Source organism: Gasterosteus aculeatus, chromosome 4, assembly GCF_964276395.1.
Source record: "Gasterosteus aculeatus chromosome 4, fGasAcu3.hap1.1, whole genome shotgun sequence".
NCBI classification, from domain to species: Eukaryota; Metazoa; Chordata; class Actinopteri; order Perciformes; family Gasterosteidae; genus Gasterosteus; species Gasterosteus aculeatus.
Window position 1 is genome coordinate 21,963,476 of NC_135691.1, and position 17,163 is coordinate 21,980,638.

Here is a 17,163-nt window from a genome sequence, read left to right on the forward strand (position 1 = left end):
ACCAGTCGACCTGCTGCATTCTGGATGAGCTGCAGAGGTCGGATGGCGGTAGCAGGGAGACCAGCCTGAGAGTTGCAGATGACGAGCCTGAATCAGTACCTGCACTGCCTTCTGAGTGAGAAGGGGACATATTCTCCTGGGCCCGGTTTTTCAAAAGCAATCCACTAGGTTTTTGGATAACGGATTGGATCAAATCTTGAAAATGGATTTTTCAAAAGAAAAAATGGATTACAGTGTTGTAGGTCTCAGATGAGCGGACTGCTGGAAGAGGATGGAGTGGTGTTTTTCTTTTTTTTAGTTTTTTAAAAATGTGTGTGTTTTCATTTCAAATAAAAATAAAGTTATATTGACCCCACACTGGCTATTCTACTTGTTGCTCTTTACATATCTATAGTTCTACATTGTGATTTCCTATACTGTTTGAGCACTGGTTATCCAGATTTGGTGATCCTGAAAAGTTCCTATCTGGATCAGATTGATCCAATCCGATGTTGCTTTGAAAAACTGGCTCAAAAGTAAGCTGGATTACGTGATCACGGATCGCAAAAAAAGGATTACTAAACCCGGATCAATTTTATTCGGATTAAACCTTTTGAAAAACCGGGCCCTGATGTAGAGCGTGTATCTGCAAGATCGTGTTGTCGCAGTCACCATGTTGGGAGTCAGGGAGAGTTGGCTGTCAAGTGTTACGCTGAGGTTCGTAGCAGTCACAGTCGGCGTTAACATGGAGTTGCCAAAGTTGACAGTCAAGTCCTGTGTAGGAGAATCTTTTCCCGGAAAGTGAAGTAGTTCAGTCTTGTCGGTTGATTTTCAGATGGTGAGTGGACATCCACTGAGAGATGTCAGTCAGACAGGCAGAGATTCGTGCCGCCGCCTGAGTGTCCGAGTGAGGGAAGGAGAGAATTAGTTGGGTGTCATCAGCATAGCTGTGGTAGGAGAAGCGTTGCGAGCGAATGACAGAGCCGAGAGAGTTGGTGTAGAGCGAGAAGAGGAGGGGACCCAGGACGGAACCCTGAGGAACTCCAGTAGTAAGAGGAGGTTCCGACACAGATCTTCGCCAGGTTACCCGGTTGGTGTGGCCATCAAGGTAGGATGAGAGAAGAGTTCAAGAGTTTTGGATAAAAAGAGAGACCGGTCTGTAGTTGTTTTCTTCAGATGGGTTGAGGGTAGGTTTCTTCAGGAGTGGGTTAACTCTTGCCTCCTTCAGAGAGTAGGGAAAACAGCCAGATGACATAACTAATGAGAAGAAGGTCAGGAGCGATAAATTGTAGAAAATGGGAAGGATTGGGGTCAAGAGTTGTTCGTGCTCTCGAACAAGCAAGCTGTATCCGAGGGGGTAGAGGAAGCTTTCTTCCTTTTTGAGCTGCTTGGGGTGGGATGACCTTTCTGGAGCAACTTGAACAAGGGTTTCACCGAAGAGGTCTGGGAAGCGTTGGGTTGCCGTTGGGAGCTCTAACCCCTGAAAGCTCTCGAGCCTGAATCCATAATCCTATCATCGACGTGTATCGACTCAAAAAGTTGATTTGAGGAGGCTCTGTCGTCTTAACCTTACATCGACGCAAGTCGATTCGGAAAGGTTGATTTGAAGAGATACTACAGTCTTAACCTCACACTGACCAGAGTCCGTTTGGAAAGAAAGTTTTAGAGAAGGAGTGTCTTTGTCAACACTCAGTCCAGAGCAGAGGGACCTCTGTGCTGTCTGTGGCTTGACTAATCAGATCGCAAGACTGTTTCACACGTAGGTGTGAAGAACAATTCCTTGTTGAGGTCATATGTCTTGTAGCAGCAATGCATTCCAAAAACGTTTTTATGCTTTATCGTTTGACGAAAACGATCTTAAAAAATAAAAACTATGACTAAATCTATTCTAACTTTCGTTAACGAGACGAGACGAACATGTTGGTGGTTGACGAAGTCACGATACTTTTCCCCCCTAAATTTGCACGCAGCTGACAGACAACAGACCGGCAAAGTAAGGCGGTTATTCCTCGTTCGTCCTCCACGAACCCAGAACGCTCGCATTGGTGCAGCGGTGGTTCTTGTGCACCGACTACGGACCGCGACGACTATTTTACGCTTCGGCGAGTTTGAATGTGGCTTCGTTAGTTTAGCTCAGCTGTCTCGGTTTAGCTGACTGTTAGCAGGCTGAAGCCGCGCTGCTTCAGAGAAACATGAAGACCCGTTTAACAGACTGTCGGACCTTTCTGCTCTGTTCTCTGGCGACGGCAGACAGCGTTTCCTCGGCTGGATGAGACGGTCCGTCACAAACACGTGTAACATAATAAAGTCATTAGGGTGAAGGACGTGGCGGCACAGAGCAGGTGGAGGAAAACCCGCAGGACACAAGAGAGAAAAACTGGTCATGAAACCAAAAAATAAACAAAGAGACAAAGAGAAAGAAAAGACTTAAATGAAAAGTGGGGGTCCAGTTTAGAATGGCTGGTTTATGATGCAGCCAAGAAAATAATGTATTGCAACGATTGTGGGATGTTAAGGGGTCTCTTTTGTTGGCACAAGCAATTTCACAGTGGAAACAATAAAGGAGCAAGTTTCCGGTGTCCAGGTCAAAAGCGTTGCAAGTAAACAGACAAAGACAACAAAGTGTTGCGTTTAGATCCCTGGTCCTCATGAAGTTGTTACACCTTTGCCAATTTGTTAAATTGCATTGCAAATAAATGCTTGCTATTTGTTAAAATCCAAATCCTTTCATATAATGATTTTTCACATGTCATTTATATTCGCTCACACAAGACCTGTCCTAGGAGGGACATCTAATGGACAACCAAGTACTGCAAGCTAGACTATTATGCAGTTGTAGACACAACACAGGGGGTCCCTGGGCCTGAGAAGGGAAGAAAATGATTTTAATATGGCTATTAAATGGGACCAAAACTAGACTAAAACTAATTACATTTTAGTCGAGTTTTCGTCGACGAAAACTACACTAAAATTAAGAAGGATTAAAATGACTAAATGTGACTAAAACTAATATGCATTTTTCGTCTAAAGACTAAGACTAAGACTAAATCAAAAATAGCTGCCAAAATTAACACTGCATGCTAATTTTTTTTACTTAAAAAAAAATTTGATTTCAGATATCTGCTCATAGAAAATGCTCTCCGTCACTGCTGGTGTATTTACTTTTCTTGTGCCTTGATTGGTTGCCATGCCAACTTTTGCAGAAACTAGGTCCAGTTAATGGTCGGATTGGTGATGGTTTTATTCTTATCTGTCTGCTCGGTTTTAGAAAAACAGCACTCAACTGTTTTTAACGACACTACAAAAGCCATAATCACCTTAACAATGTTTATTACTCGGATTACAGGGACTGTTATTGAGCTGCACAGCGCCATCATGTCAATGCACACCAATCACTCAGAGACGCAAAAGAGGCAGCCCCTTAGATGGATTTCTTATTTTAAACGAATGCTAACAGGTACACAAAACCAAGACCCATTATTCTGGGACATCTGGCGTCAGCGAGACTCCGCAGGGCCCCCCTCAAACAGAGAAGCAGCTCATCAGCATTGAGAACGGAGAGCAGGTTGTTAACACACTCTCTGTTTTGTTTTCTCCCAACTGTGTAGGCGGGAGATGGATAGGTGTCGGATTGCTTACACGGCGCGTGTGTGTCAGAATCAAAGCCAACTTGTTTGTACCTTTGTTAGTAAATCTGACAGAAGAATGTATACTCAGGAGTGTTCTTCGTGGAGGATTATGGGGTGACATAAAATGAATAATCCCATACTTCAGATCTTCACCATTCAGCTTCATTAAACCATTATACTTTATGTTATTAGCCATTACCAGGCTGTGCAATGTTGGATGGGGATTTAAAAATCCAGGTACACTTATCCATCTGCTCAGTAGTATGTGAATTGTGTTTTATACTTTCCACATAAAAGACCCAAAAGATAAAAATGCCACGCTGGTCTTTTCAGAATGACATTACATTGTCATTTAGCAGACGCTTTTATCCAAAGCGACTTACAATAAGTGCATTCAACCATAAGGATACAAACTCAGAAGAGCAAGAAACAGATAACAGATAACAGAGCGTTGTTGATGAGACAGGTGAAGAAAGGAAGAAGGTCAGGAGCGATAGATTGTAGAAGATGTGATGGAATGGGGTCAAGAGGGCAGGTGGTCGGACGGGCAGAGGTTACTAGGGTAAGAATTTGGTTAGGAGACAAGGGGGTGAAGGAGGAAAGTGAGGGCGATATAGGTGAAGTCAGTGGGACGCAAGTAGTAGGAGGTGGGTTTGAGAAGGAGGAGCGTATGTCAGCTATTTTCTTGGTAAAGTAGTTGACAAAGTCTCCCGGAAGAAGGGGGGGTGGGGGGAGGAGGGGTAGGGGGTCCGAGGAGGTTGGAGAAGATAGAAAAGAGTTTTTTGGGGTTAGAAAATGAAGATTCAATTCTGGATTGGTAGAAAGAGCTTTTGGCAGCAGAGATAGAAGCAGAAAAAGAGGGGAGGAAAGATTGAAATTCAAGCAGGTCATCAGGTCGTTTATATTTACGCCATCTCCTTTCCGATGCTCGCATGGTGGTTCGCATGGCACCGGTTGAGACAGCCGGAGGGGATTGGCCAGTCCGTCGTGTTGTAAGAGGGCAGAGAGAGTCTAGAGAGGAGGAAAGAGTTGAGAGGAGAGTATGTATTTCAGCTTGCCGTTTCGCTTATGTCACTCCATGTGTATTTGTGTGGGTGCAGATTGGAGTTTCTGTTATGCATGATAACACATACATGTCTTGGAGGCAAAGCTGCCCCAGCATACAAGGGAATCATTTGCCATCTCTGTGATTCATAGAGGCAGTGGCAGTTTGATTCATATTCACTGAGACGTGTGTTAGACGTAATCTTATATTAGTCTCAGGCTTCCTGATCAGATAAAACCGAGAGCCGTGGACAGGAGGTGAAGATCAGACTAACCTGGTGCTTTTGGTAATGGATGCTCCCTAGATGAATTGAAACTCAGCCCAACAAAAACTCTTTGAGCAACCATTCCCACGGACAGGGTCGCAAGAATGGTTATTAGGCTTGGTTAGTGGGCATTTTATGAATTTTATGAATTTCTTGTCTAATTATTTAAGTAACGTTCATATATATTGCAGTACCCTTTTGAGCCACATGGGCAGCCTGAAAGTCTGATAGTTGTAGTCCACAGTATGAAGGCTGGAATACAGCCTGTTTGGCTGTATTCCAGCCTTCTGTTTTACTGTCTGTTTTTCAGTCTGTTTTACTGATGAGAGAAAATGATATTGTCATTCATACATTAAACAAATTAATGATGTATCACTTTTATATATCTTCAGGATCATGCAAGGTGACGTTGAAAAGGCAATTCAAATGATCAGGGAAGTTCATTTACGCAGAAATGTGCCCTTCTTACGTTTAAACACTGGGATACAGACACCAGCATTCTAGATAGCCTGATTGGTGCTCTATAACGGCACACAACATGACAAAGTTGTTCTTTGCACCGCCATGGCTACACAGTAGTTGTGTCTTTAAAGCCCCTTTTACACTATCTCACCTCATTAACTTTGCTTCAAGCTGCAGCAGGCCGTTGTATTTAGCCAAAGAAAGATTTATCTCAGCCGGTGGTGGAGACCTAAATAGAGCTCAAACTAGAGGACATACTGGCTTCCTTTTGGTGGCTGCTCCAATAAATCCCAGTTTTAGGTTGGTTTTGCTGGAAACCGCGTGAAAACATCAATAGAAAGAAGTAATTTTAGTCTTGTTCCAGTGCTCCTAATTGCCTCCCCCCAAAAAAAGACAAACAGTAACTCACAGAATATATTTTGCTTTATTAAAGATTCCTTAACATCTCACAGTCGTGTCATCTATTTATACCATATCTCTGATTTGAACTGTTCTTTCGCAGGGAAAATAACCAGAGAAAGCCCACACTTCGTTTTGTGATTAACAAGCCTGGAGACCTTCCACTATCACAATGCAACATGATGATCATGTAAATTTGTTATTTTCTGTCATTCAACTGTGGCAGTTAGTTAATTCGTTCTCCAAAAGAGCATAGTCTTTGGATTAAACTACAAGGTTATAAGTCTGCCTCAACAACAGCCTGGGGCAGTGTTTGTATAACTCAAAACACATTTTGCGTGTGTGGGTAGAGTCTGGAGTGTTTGTGAACACTGTAGATTTGGCTTCCCTACGTTTTTCTGCCCCTTGACCTTCTCTGTGCTAGCTGGCTTTAGTCCTAGACCACCTTGCTCTCACTCTCTACACACGTGCACATGATTGGCCGGCTCAGCTCAGCCTCGCTCAGTGATAAGAGCAGGAAGTGGTGATAAGACTAGAAGTGTCACCTTGGGCGCTGCTGCCTCCGAGAACCCTGTGAAGACCTGACCGAGGGCTCACACACACAGAGCAGTGCAGTAAGACATTATTACGTACAGTTGTGGGTTTGTGACATTCAATTTTAGGTTTTTTAAAAACTTTCTTGACAAATGACAAAGGATGCCAAATATTTGTCAAACATATACTGAAGCATTTAACTATGTAGTTTTGACTTCTCCCACCTGTCCCTAACCCCATATTTGACGCCGGAACACTATGAATGGTGTGTTAAATCCTTTTGCATACTACTAGAAATGTGCAAAGAGTGCTCCAAATGTCAAGCATGTGTGAGTCCGTGTAGATATTAAGCAGAAGTGTAGATATTGCGATTGGGCCACACTCTGTAACAATGGTGGCCCATTTACCATTGTCATAGTGCAAAAGTATGCACGTGGTGCGACATGTATGCGTGGCACCGGTCTTTTATTGTGTTAACTATGACACTATAACTGTAGCTGTATGCTTGGACGGTTTATTTAGGTTTCACAATGGCGGGCTGTGTATTTTCTACCTGGGCCTTCTGTGCCGTCTCACTACAGCTGAATAACCTGATAACCTCATCATGACATCAGAGTTACAGGTTACCATTTGTTTTGTGTAAACACCTCATATTCACATGACATTGTAACATCCAAAGTAAAATAAAATGTTACATTAATCAGAACCCATTGCATTAGCAACCCATTACTAACCCATTGCATTAGCATTTCATTTTACTTTATTTTATTACTTGTGCACTGCTGTCTTGTCTGTCTACTGTCGCGCACTAACCGCCAAGAAAAATTCCTTGTATGTTTGGCATATTTTGGTAAATAAATGTTTCCTGATTCCTGATCCTGATCCTGAATAGTTAGGGATTTAAGCAAGAAGTGCACCCCTAGTGGTGGAAATTATAATACGTGTAATAATGTTTAGTGTTAGAATTGTAGTTTGTGTGTTATTATATATTAGTTAGTACAAAAGCATGTGAATGCAATTTGAATCAAACACAAGTTATAGTCATGTAAATTATATAAACACTGTACACATTAACATTATCACAATGTGATGTTAAAACCTGGGGACGGATGCTAATTGCCTCCTCAAAGAGGGTTTTTCTGAGTTTTTTCTCCTGTCAGGTAGTAAATGAACAACTTAATGCAAGACAGCCGATTGAGGCAAATGTCTTGAGAATTGGACCACATGAACTGTCTTAGATCTTATGATGAAGTGTGATGAACGGTGATCATTAATGATGTGTTGTAATTAAGGTGTACTAGTTAGAAGATGAAGACTTAAACTATGCATGCTTTGTTATATTCACTCATTGAGGCATAAAGCCAAATGTATCTACATTGAATGCATTGGAATGTGAGGGACAGAGGTTCAGGTTACAGCTGCAGCTTCACACCTCGATGTGAAGGGGACAGTCCAGGAGGGGACACTTTGAAGGAGAAGCCAATGACATTCAAATGCACCCAAGAAGACAGCTCAAGAGTTTTCAAAGGACCAAAGCGGGGAAAGGACTGTTACAATTTTCCTGCAGCCACTTTGATAAGTCGCTTTAGACTTGCTCAGAGAATTCTCTATTTCGCGAAATATTTTACTGTTCGTTTTGTATTTCACTTTGTAATTGTATTCCTTATAACGTTGTTTAGTTATTAAATACTTTTTGATTTTGGAATTTACGCAAGCTGACTCTTTTGTATCTTCGTTTCCGGCCGGGACGAGAACAAAGGAGTGAGGCCTCCCTCGAGGGCTTTCCGAACAGAATCAGAAATGTTTATTAGCCAGGTATGTTGGACATATGTGGGAATTGTCATGGTGGGTGGTTCATACATGAAACAAAGGAGAATAATTTAGAATTAAATTAACAATAGAATAGAAAGATATATAAAATAAGATATAAAATACCAAATAAAAAAATAAAAAGTTGGCAGGAAAAAGAAAGTGCACCGGCAAACAGAAATACTATTGAAAGTGTCCAAAGGTCAGTCAGTGGGAGAACTCGGCCTCCTGCCAGATTGAAGGGAAACAAACAGTTTTTGTCTGGGGTGAGAGAGGTCGGCTACACTCTTTCTAGCTCGCTTCAGGGTCCTTGAAGCGGATGACACGCTGCAGCCTGCCCTTGTCCTTGGTTTGTTGCTGCAACGTAACAGATGGTGATAGAGGAGCAGAGGATGGAGTGCACCATCGTCGTCATTGGCATGTTGAATTTCAGAAAGAACATGCTCTGCTGAGCTCCCTCTGTTCATCTCCCGTTTGAGGTCCTGGGTGATGATGGAGACCAGGAAACGGACTCCAATCTGCAAAGCCACAGTGGTCACGGGGTAGTCACACATGGTGATGGGGGTGGTAGCTCTGCATTCTTCCTGAATCCACAACCATCTCCACTGTCTTCAGAGCGTCAAGCTCAAAGTTGTTTCGGCTGCACCAGGTCACCAGATGGTCAGATTACACCTGTAGGCGGACTCATCCCCAGTCGAGAAATGACTCCAATGAGGGTGGTGTCATCCGCAAACTTTAAGGGCTTGACGGACTGGTGACTGAAGGTGCAGCTGTTTGTCTACAGGGAGAAAGCAAAAGGGAAAGAAAGCAGCCTTGGGGCGAACCTGTGATGATTCATTGAGAGGCTGAGACATGTTTGCACAGCCTCACACGCTGCTTCCTGTCTGTGAATTCAGTCTGTGATCCACTTGCAGGTGGAGTCGGGCACGTGCAGCTAGGAGAGTCCTGCAGCAGAGACGGGATGATGGTGTTGAATGCAGACCTGAAATCCACAAACAGGACCCTGGCGTAGGTTCCTGGGGAGTCCAGAAGCTGGAGGATGAAGTGGAGAGCCATGTTGAAGGCATTGTCTACAGATCTGTTGGCTCTGTAGTCAAACTGTAGGGGGTCCAGGAGGGGGTAGGTGAGGGACTTCAGGTGGAACAAAACAATTAATCAAAACTGCAGCACTAAAAGACTCAAGAGCATGGGCCATTCAAATATTATTTACATCAGAGGAAACAATATTAATCATATAATAAAAAACAACACAAACTAACACAAATGAACGTGATACTGCAGATGTAAAAACACAAAAGCTGTTCACTTACCAAATGCTATCTACAGACAAAGTTCATCGTGAACTGTTTCTCACGCTGGCCCACTGACCAATCACAGCGCATCTTAATGTTGCGCTGTTATTGGTAAACTAAAGATCTGATTGGTTGGAGACTATGACAATCTTAGCCTACCTAGGACCCCAGGCCTCTCTCACATGGAGACACGCGGGCTGAATCTGATGGGATCAAAGCTCTCTTTGAGACAACCACTGAGGTTTCAGAAACTTGAAAACCACTTGTGTTTTCTCCTCTTCTCCGCCACCTTAAGAATACTCTACTACTCTACTCCAAAGGGGAGCGAACGGACCTTCAATTAACAGTTTGCTGCAGCATTTACTAGTAAAAAACCTAGCATGGGGGTTCTCATCCTGAGGGCATCCTGCTCCTTGTGGTGTGACTCACCATCACCTCTCCAGGTACAAGTGGTATGACAAGACTGGCGGGGCCGCAGCTAGCGGCATCAACATTGCAGAATATGAAGAATATTCTGTTGACTAAAAGTTTTGCCCGATCTTACACATTGCATCTTTTTCAACTTGTAAAGTGGGTGTACATTTGCATGAATTCCTCATGCTGTTTGTGAGACACTTTGTGAATCACCGGTATGAGAAATACTTTCGACTTTCATTTTTTTGCTTTTGCTGTTTTTCTGAAAGCACTTTGTCAGCAGTTAGGAAAACAGGGAACATGTGTTTAAGACACACATATTATCTCCCCTATCAGTATAAGCACACAGGTGGTGTAAGCTGCAGACCTCTGAGCACAAATACAGAAAGACAGATGTACTTGGTGAAATGTAAGCCGTCACGTAGACAGGGACTCACACACACACGCACACACAAAGGGTGGGATAGTATCTGTCAGAGATAACAGCAGTTGGGGCAGCTGAGCGGACAAAACCTTCTCCTGGCTCCCTCAAGGTCACCGATAGGCTAACGGTGGCAAGGCAGCTGCGTCTCAACCAATCACTGACCTCCTTCTCTTTGTATGAAAAGCTCAGTTGGTCTTTTGCATGAGATAACACTATTGTTACACAGGATTATTTTCCCCCAGAAGCCAAACAGTCATTAAAAACATAGAGACAGGCGTAATGTTTTGCAGGCAAATCCATCTGGAAAATGGACCCAAGACCGATTTGGCAACTAACAGTGGCTTTTTCTGTGGATTTTGTGGAAAATGAGCTATGTCCATGAAGAGAGCTTCGTCCTTTCTCTAAATAAGGTGGTGTTTACATGCTATCATTTTCTCCCTATATGTTAATGAGACTGAATGGTAAATGGACTGTACTAGTATTGCACTTTTCTTGTCTTACGACCCATTCACCCAATCACACCCATTCGTACCGGCCCATCATTAACTAGCATTCACACGCACACGAGTCCCAGCTACAGGAGCAATGTTGGGGTAAAGGACCTAGGATTGAACCACCTATCCTTATGGGAGGACGACCATGCTCTCCACTCACCCGCAGTCGCCCTAGATCTAGTGTCCCGTACTAACAAAATAAAACGTCTAAAGGTCCTGCTTCGTAAAAATCCCTCTCTGTGCTTTAAACTCTATTGCAGTCTGCGGGAAGACATTCCAGGGCCAATTTGTCACCGTGTGGACTGACCCCAATCTAGGCTCAGTCCATAAGGTCTGAGGAGACAACGGGGCGAGGGCAAAGACAATGTTTACTTCGGTGTGCAAAATTTCCTAATTGGAGTTGGGAACTGTGCATTACATGTGATCGTTCAGCTGCAGCTGGATGGAAGGAATCTGCCTTTGTGATGTTCTTGTGTAGAGCATGTGGTCATGTTTTCAATGTATACCAAGACAATTAAAATAAGGCAGTAAAAAAAATGTTCATGTTTACCCTCTCAATGTCTATTTCGTTACAGAGCAGGCAGTTATGTTATTGTTTTACCGTTGACATGACATTATGAGGGAACTGCGTTAGATTGATGATCAGCTTGATCTTAACGGCACCATTTCATTAAGTTCTGAATATGAGAGAATCCCTCATTTTGTAGATGTCTTTCTGGGTTCTCACTACTCTCCTTTTGTTAAAGCAGCCCCAAATTACTGAATAAGCGTTTCCAAAAAATGAAAAAAAGTGTATAATATGTATATTTTTTCAAGCATGGGAACGATTCAGAACTTAAAGCGTTGCTGTTGAACAGGCATTCCAATCAACATAACAAGATGTTTGATGATTAACGCCAGCAGTTCCTGTGCTGATTGGTGTGCTCACGGGCACATTAATGGAGCCCGTCACGATCCCGCAATTCTCCCCGATTGCGTGATGTCATTTGAATTAAGCTGCTATGCAAGATAAAGCAAACCAAAGCCAGCTATCCACGCAGACACTCACACATTGCAGTGTGTGCACATTGTTTAGCTATTCACAACACAGTTCACTGGCACTGTGATGGCTTTAGGACAGCCTAGGTAGACAGTTATTACATTGGTCCCTACTCAAATTGTGCACATTGTAATGACCTTCTAGTTTTATGCATCATGGAAAAATTATAATTTGAACAAATCAAAAATAAGTAATACTTGCTCAGGCCCAGATTATAATTCATGAGTAAAGTATTTTAGCTATCTTTTCTCTCTACGTTCAGTACATACATTCTGCTACTTATTTTTTCCCAAATTGAGTTCACCTTGGTGTTTTCCACCATGCTGTGTGTCTCCACCAACAACTCTATAAATCTGGCTGGAGGGATACGAAGCCTGTGGGCAGGAGGTAAAGTTCTGTATACCAAAAGAATCTGTGTGTCTGTGTGTGTGAAGATTGCCGCTTGAATAATGAAAGCGTTTCTGAAATGACCCACCTTTACGAAGAAAACTGACAAAATTGGCAAACAATCCTCCCCCAAATAAAGAGGGTTGCAACATATTGCAGTTATTGCAAGAATCCACTCTCATTCTGAAGAACCGCTGACGTCAGTGATGTGACCACTGCGAGTCAGACAATGAGTCTTATGGCAGTGTGTGTGTTAAGCCGTGCCCGCTCCGTGACAACAGTACCTGACATTTGCCAAATCGGTATGAATACGCCACCTTTTTGTCCTTGAAAGGCAACAACAGACCAGACATTTTCCACTCAATCCTCTCCAATTACACCTAATCTTTTATTGCCTAGTCCCTCCCCTCCGTGCAGAGTATCCTGGGGATGCATGCAAACATTGTTCAGTCTTCTGGAATGTGAGTGGGCCGAAGCACATGATGATTCACCACGCGAACAGATGTAACACTGTTAAGGGCTGCGTACAGGTAGGCCTGTGATATGGGTGTGTGCAGGGTTTGGTGCGTGTATATTGAAAGTGAGGCCTCTTCTTAATATTACCCTGTATCTCCCCAAAAAGCCAGATTTCACTTGTTTTCCACCTCCACCTTCCTTTTATCATTGAAAGAAATATGACAGTTACACATCACAATAATGAGTAACCTTAGGTCATGTATACTCACAACGGATTTGAAATAGATATGTATAGGCAGAAAATCTACAACCACTACCAGTGTCTGGACTCACAAAGGGGGGGAAATGCCTCCTCTCATCTCGGCACTGGTCTATCCTCCGGCTGGATGGAGTCCAAGCTCCAACAACTTTGGACTTTAATATTTCTGCTTGTTAAAAGTTCAGAAGTCTCTCCTGATTGAAATTATATTCTATACACTTAAGGCTGCACAGCTACATTGTGCGTACACACGTACTATTTACAGCTTTTTATGAGGACATAACGGCATTACCTTCTGGTCGTTTGTGAGTCAGTGTTTCCCTGTATGGAAAATATCCTTTTACACAGGACATTTCCCAGAAACGGTGTACAGTGCAGGTCTATTGTGTAAAGTTATCTGGTGCACTCAAAAAACAAAAATCTTTCAAGGTTTCAAGGTCAGATTGTTTTTTGTTGACCGTAAACAGTACAACCTGTCTCTATTACAGAGGGGAAAGTGTGTTGTTCGCAGGAGTAGTAAGATGATGCCACTGGTCACCCACACCTTGATTAACAGGTGAACAGAATGAGTCCCACAACGCTTTTAGCGTTTCTTCTAGTGGGGTTTAGTAATATGGTTAAGAGTCATGCAGAGCTTCGTTATAATCCATGGTGGCCCCACCTCCTTTGTGAGCATTTGGGGTCAACGAAACTCTTTCATTAGCAGACACACACACACACACGCACAAGGTTAGGTAAATAGACTTATATATTGTATATTAATGTAATGTTGCCTTTTTTTCTTTTTACTTATTAGTGTTTTTAACATTCAGAATCAGCGCATTTAAGTATTATCCGTCTTTAGCTCTATAGCTCTAGTTTATTTTGTATGTGTGTGTGTGTGTGTGTGTGTTTGTCCGTGCGTGGAAGCACTTGTATTGTGCCCCAAAATAATGGCCTGCCGGACCTGTCGATGCCTCTTTGTTTTGTTGAAGGGAAATTCTAGATCATCTAGGAAATCTGGCGACACAGGAGTACAAAGCTTTCATAGCTGGTGTAAAGCAAAGACCTGACTAAGGACCTATGAATTGAATTTATTCCACAGATCCCCACTGTCACAAACAGATCCTCAAAGGTGCGGTGTGTCACCTAAAAAATTGTAAAGAGGTTACAGGGTTTGTGTTATGTATTTTCTTGCAGATATATTTACTGAAATGAGCATGCAAATCAGCTCTCCTCCTGTTTTTTAATAACACTAGTTCTTCGAGAGTCGATGCCGAGTCGCTGTAGCATTGAGTCTGTCTTCAGCTGCTCTGAGCACTTGTTAAAGGATGTGTGCGTTTCATAGTTTTCTGTGGCAGAAATGCCACAGCCCCGGGAGTCACAGAGGGGGGAGTTGTGGTTCTAACCTGTGTAATGTCAGTTTTTTCTTCTGGCGGGAAGCATGTCGATCCCCTGGGATCAGTGCCGTGGTGGTGCGGTTGGCTTTTAATGGAGACTTGGCATAAGGAGACTGTCCTGTTAAAGGAATTTACTATGTTATCATCATGTACACTCAAAAATAGAGGTACCAGTTTGTACCTAAATCGGTACAAATGCTTGTCGCAGGGGAGGTACCCTTTTGAGAGACAATTGTGTACCTTTCAGTCCTGGTCCATTTATGTACCTTATCAAATTGTACCAGTTCAAGTACAGTTGTGTACCCTGCGAGACATAAATGTACCTTTAATCTATACAGGTACAGCAATGTACCTCATTGAAAGGGTACTTTCCTGTCATTTAAAAGGGTACCCCCCAGTGACAAACTATTCTGGACTTTAAAGAGACAAAAATGTACCAAAATTGTCTACACAATAATTGCTTCTTTACCATTTATTAACATCAATGAAAATGTATGCTTTGAGATAAACATGGCAGCATTTATAGTGTAAAAATCTTAATTCATTCAATTCTATATAGCTACATATAAAATGAATCAATGTCAATGCATAACATTACAATATGTAAAGATTGAAGTCACATTAACATGAGGCAGAATACTTCAAAAAGTAACACACATTTAGATAGAACATACTTACACAGAATACCTCAAGGAAACATCCAGTCTATCATCAAGTAAATATGTGTCGAGAGCTTGATGGTCCAACTCATTTCCTGGACTGAGTAAAATCCAGTCATTGTCAACTTTGACGTTGACAATGACTGCAGACGCATGCGTAAAATCATGATAAAGCTCAATAATATTGCGGTACAATTTCACACAAAAAATGAAAAATAGTGATTCTGAATAGTGATGCTAATTTAGTCTTTATTTCCAGATTAAAAACATAACCAAATATGGGCCTCCATAATTATTAGTTTGGTTGATATTATACTATTTTATAATATTTATGTATTGTTGAAATATGAGCATGTGCATTATGTTGAATTCATGTTCATCCTTTCGTCCTTCCCCTTTACTTCCTCCCTTTTTTCATTTCCCTTGGTTCCTTTAACCTTGTACCTGCCTTGACTGCTAACTCTTCCCTTTTTTTCCATCCACTCGTTAACTTTTATCCCCCTCATCGCTTCTCTGACACTTCATCCCTTTTCTCAGCTCATCTATGAATTTCTCTGAATCTCCTCTCATTGCTTTTGCTTGTATCTATTTCCCCCTTGCCTCTAAGTATTTTCGCTATCACTCTCCTGACGACACCTCTTATATTTCCCATCTTTAATTTCCCTCCTCATTCCATCCCTCTCTACCCATATCCCTCTCTTTATCTCTTTCCCAACCCTCTTGCCCCTTCCATCAGCCATATCATTTTCCTCCCTTCCCCCTTTGGCTCCTCCCTTAGTTTCTCATTTCCTTTTCCCTCCTTTAATTTCCTCTCGCCTTCTTCTTTCCTCCCCTCTCGATGTCTACTGTCAGCCTTCTTCTGATTTCCATTTCACCTTCCCCTCCCCCCCTCCCTCCCGCTTCCCGCCGTGCATGCGGCGAAGGACAATGATCTCATTCACGGCTGCCTTGGGAAAATGTTTGTGACACTCCGAGGCGCAGACGGACACGGACACATTGTCACCAGACAGCCGGTGGACCCTCACGGACGGGGGAGGAAGGTGGGGGAGAGTTGCATGATATGTGGGAAGTGAAGACCCCGCCGTGAGTGAATAGTGGAATAGAGGGATCAAGTAAAAAAGGGACGAAGAGGCTTCTTTCAATGTCACCCTGTAATCCAACACACTTCATCACTTCCTCTTTCTGTCAGCACGTCCATCCTCCCCTCTGCTATTTCCCTTCCCTCTTCCTTTCGATCTCTTACCCCCCTTGCCTCTTAATATTCACTCTTGCAGACAGGTACATGCATTTGTCTCCCGGGAACGATGCTGTCGCACTTATCGATGTTCAGGAGACTGCAGAGGCGTACGTGAGAGTGAGGAAGAGACTGAATTTGAATGCCGTGATTAGGACCGTGAGGGCAGCTGCCAGCCTGGACTGAGTAATAGCTCAAGAGGAGCCGGCTCAGTAAACCCGGCATAGTTGAATTTAACCTGTTCTCCAGGTAACACTCCCCAAAGCTCATCGGCTATGTATTGAGTTGTCTGCATAAAACGGGCTGAACTGGAGTGTGTCATTGAGCCTTTAATTGCACTGAATGGTTGGATGGGGAGCTAAAGCTGACAGTTAAAAGGAGCACCACCTATGCAGAATGGACTTAAAGATGCAATAATCTATATTTTTGTATTGACAATGGGTGATAAGACAATGTATAATATAAAAGGTGAATTATGACTCTTCGATTCCCTAAGCTCTATTTAGCCTTTTAGTGTCTTTCAGCTAATGGTTTTAATTTCATGACCCGCCACTGTTTTTTCAGTTCTGTCCCGCCCCCATCATCATCTTGATCGTGTTTCTTCATTCAGTAAGATCTGAGGAGCCTACTTGTCAGTTAGTCCAGGACCTGAGGCAGGAGGACTCAAACTCACAATTAGCACAGAGATAGCTTAGTTTACTAAACTATAGAATGCCGAGGAGACCAAACGGGGACCAAAAAGCAAAGCAAATAAACTTCAACGAGACTAACCGTATACTCATTCGACATAAATGCCTTGGGGCAAAATGCACACCAGGAATACAAGCAAACAAACCTCACCGACATAGACAATGAACCTAAGAGACAACCACCCAGGCGACTGTGGGTGAGCGGGGGGCACGGTCGTCCACCAATCAGAGGGTTGTTGGTTCGATCCCAGGCTCTGCTAACCCGCATGTCGGTGTGTCCTTGGGCAAGACACTTAACCCAACATTGCTCCGGTA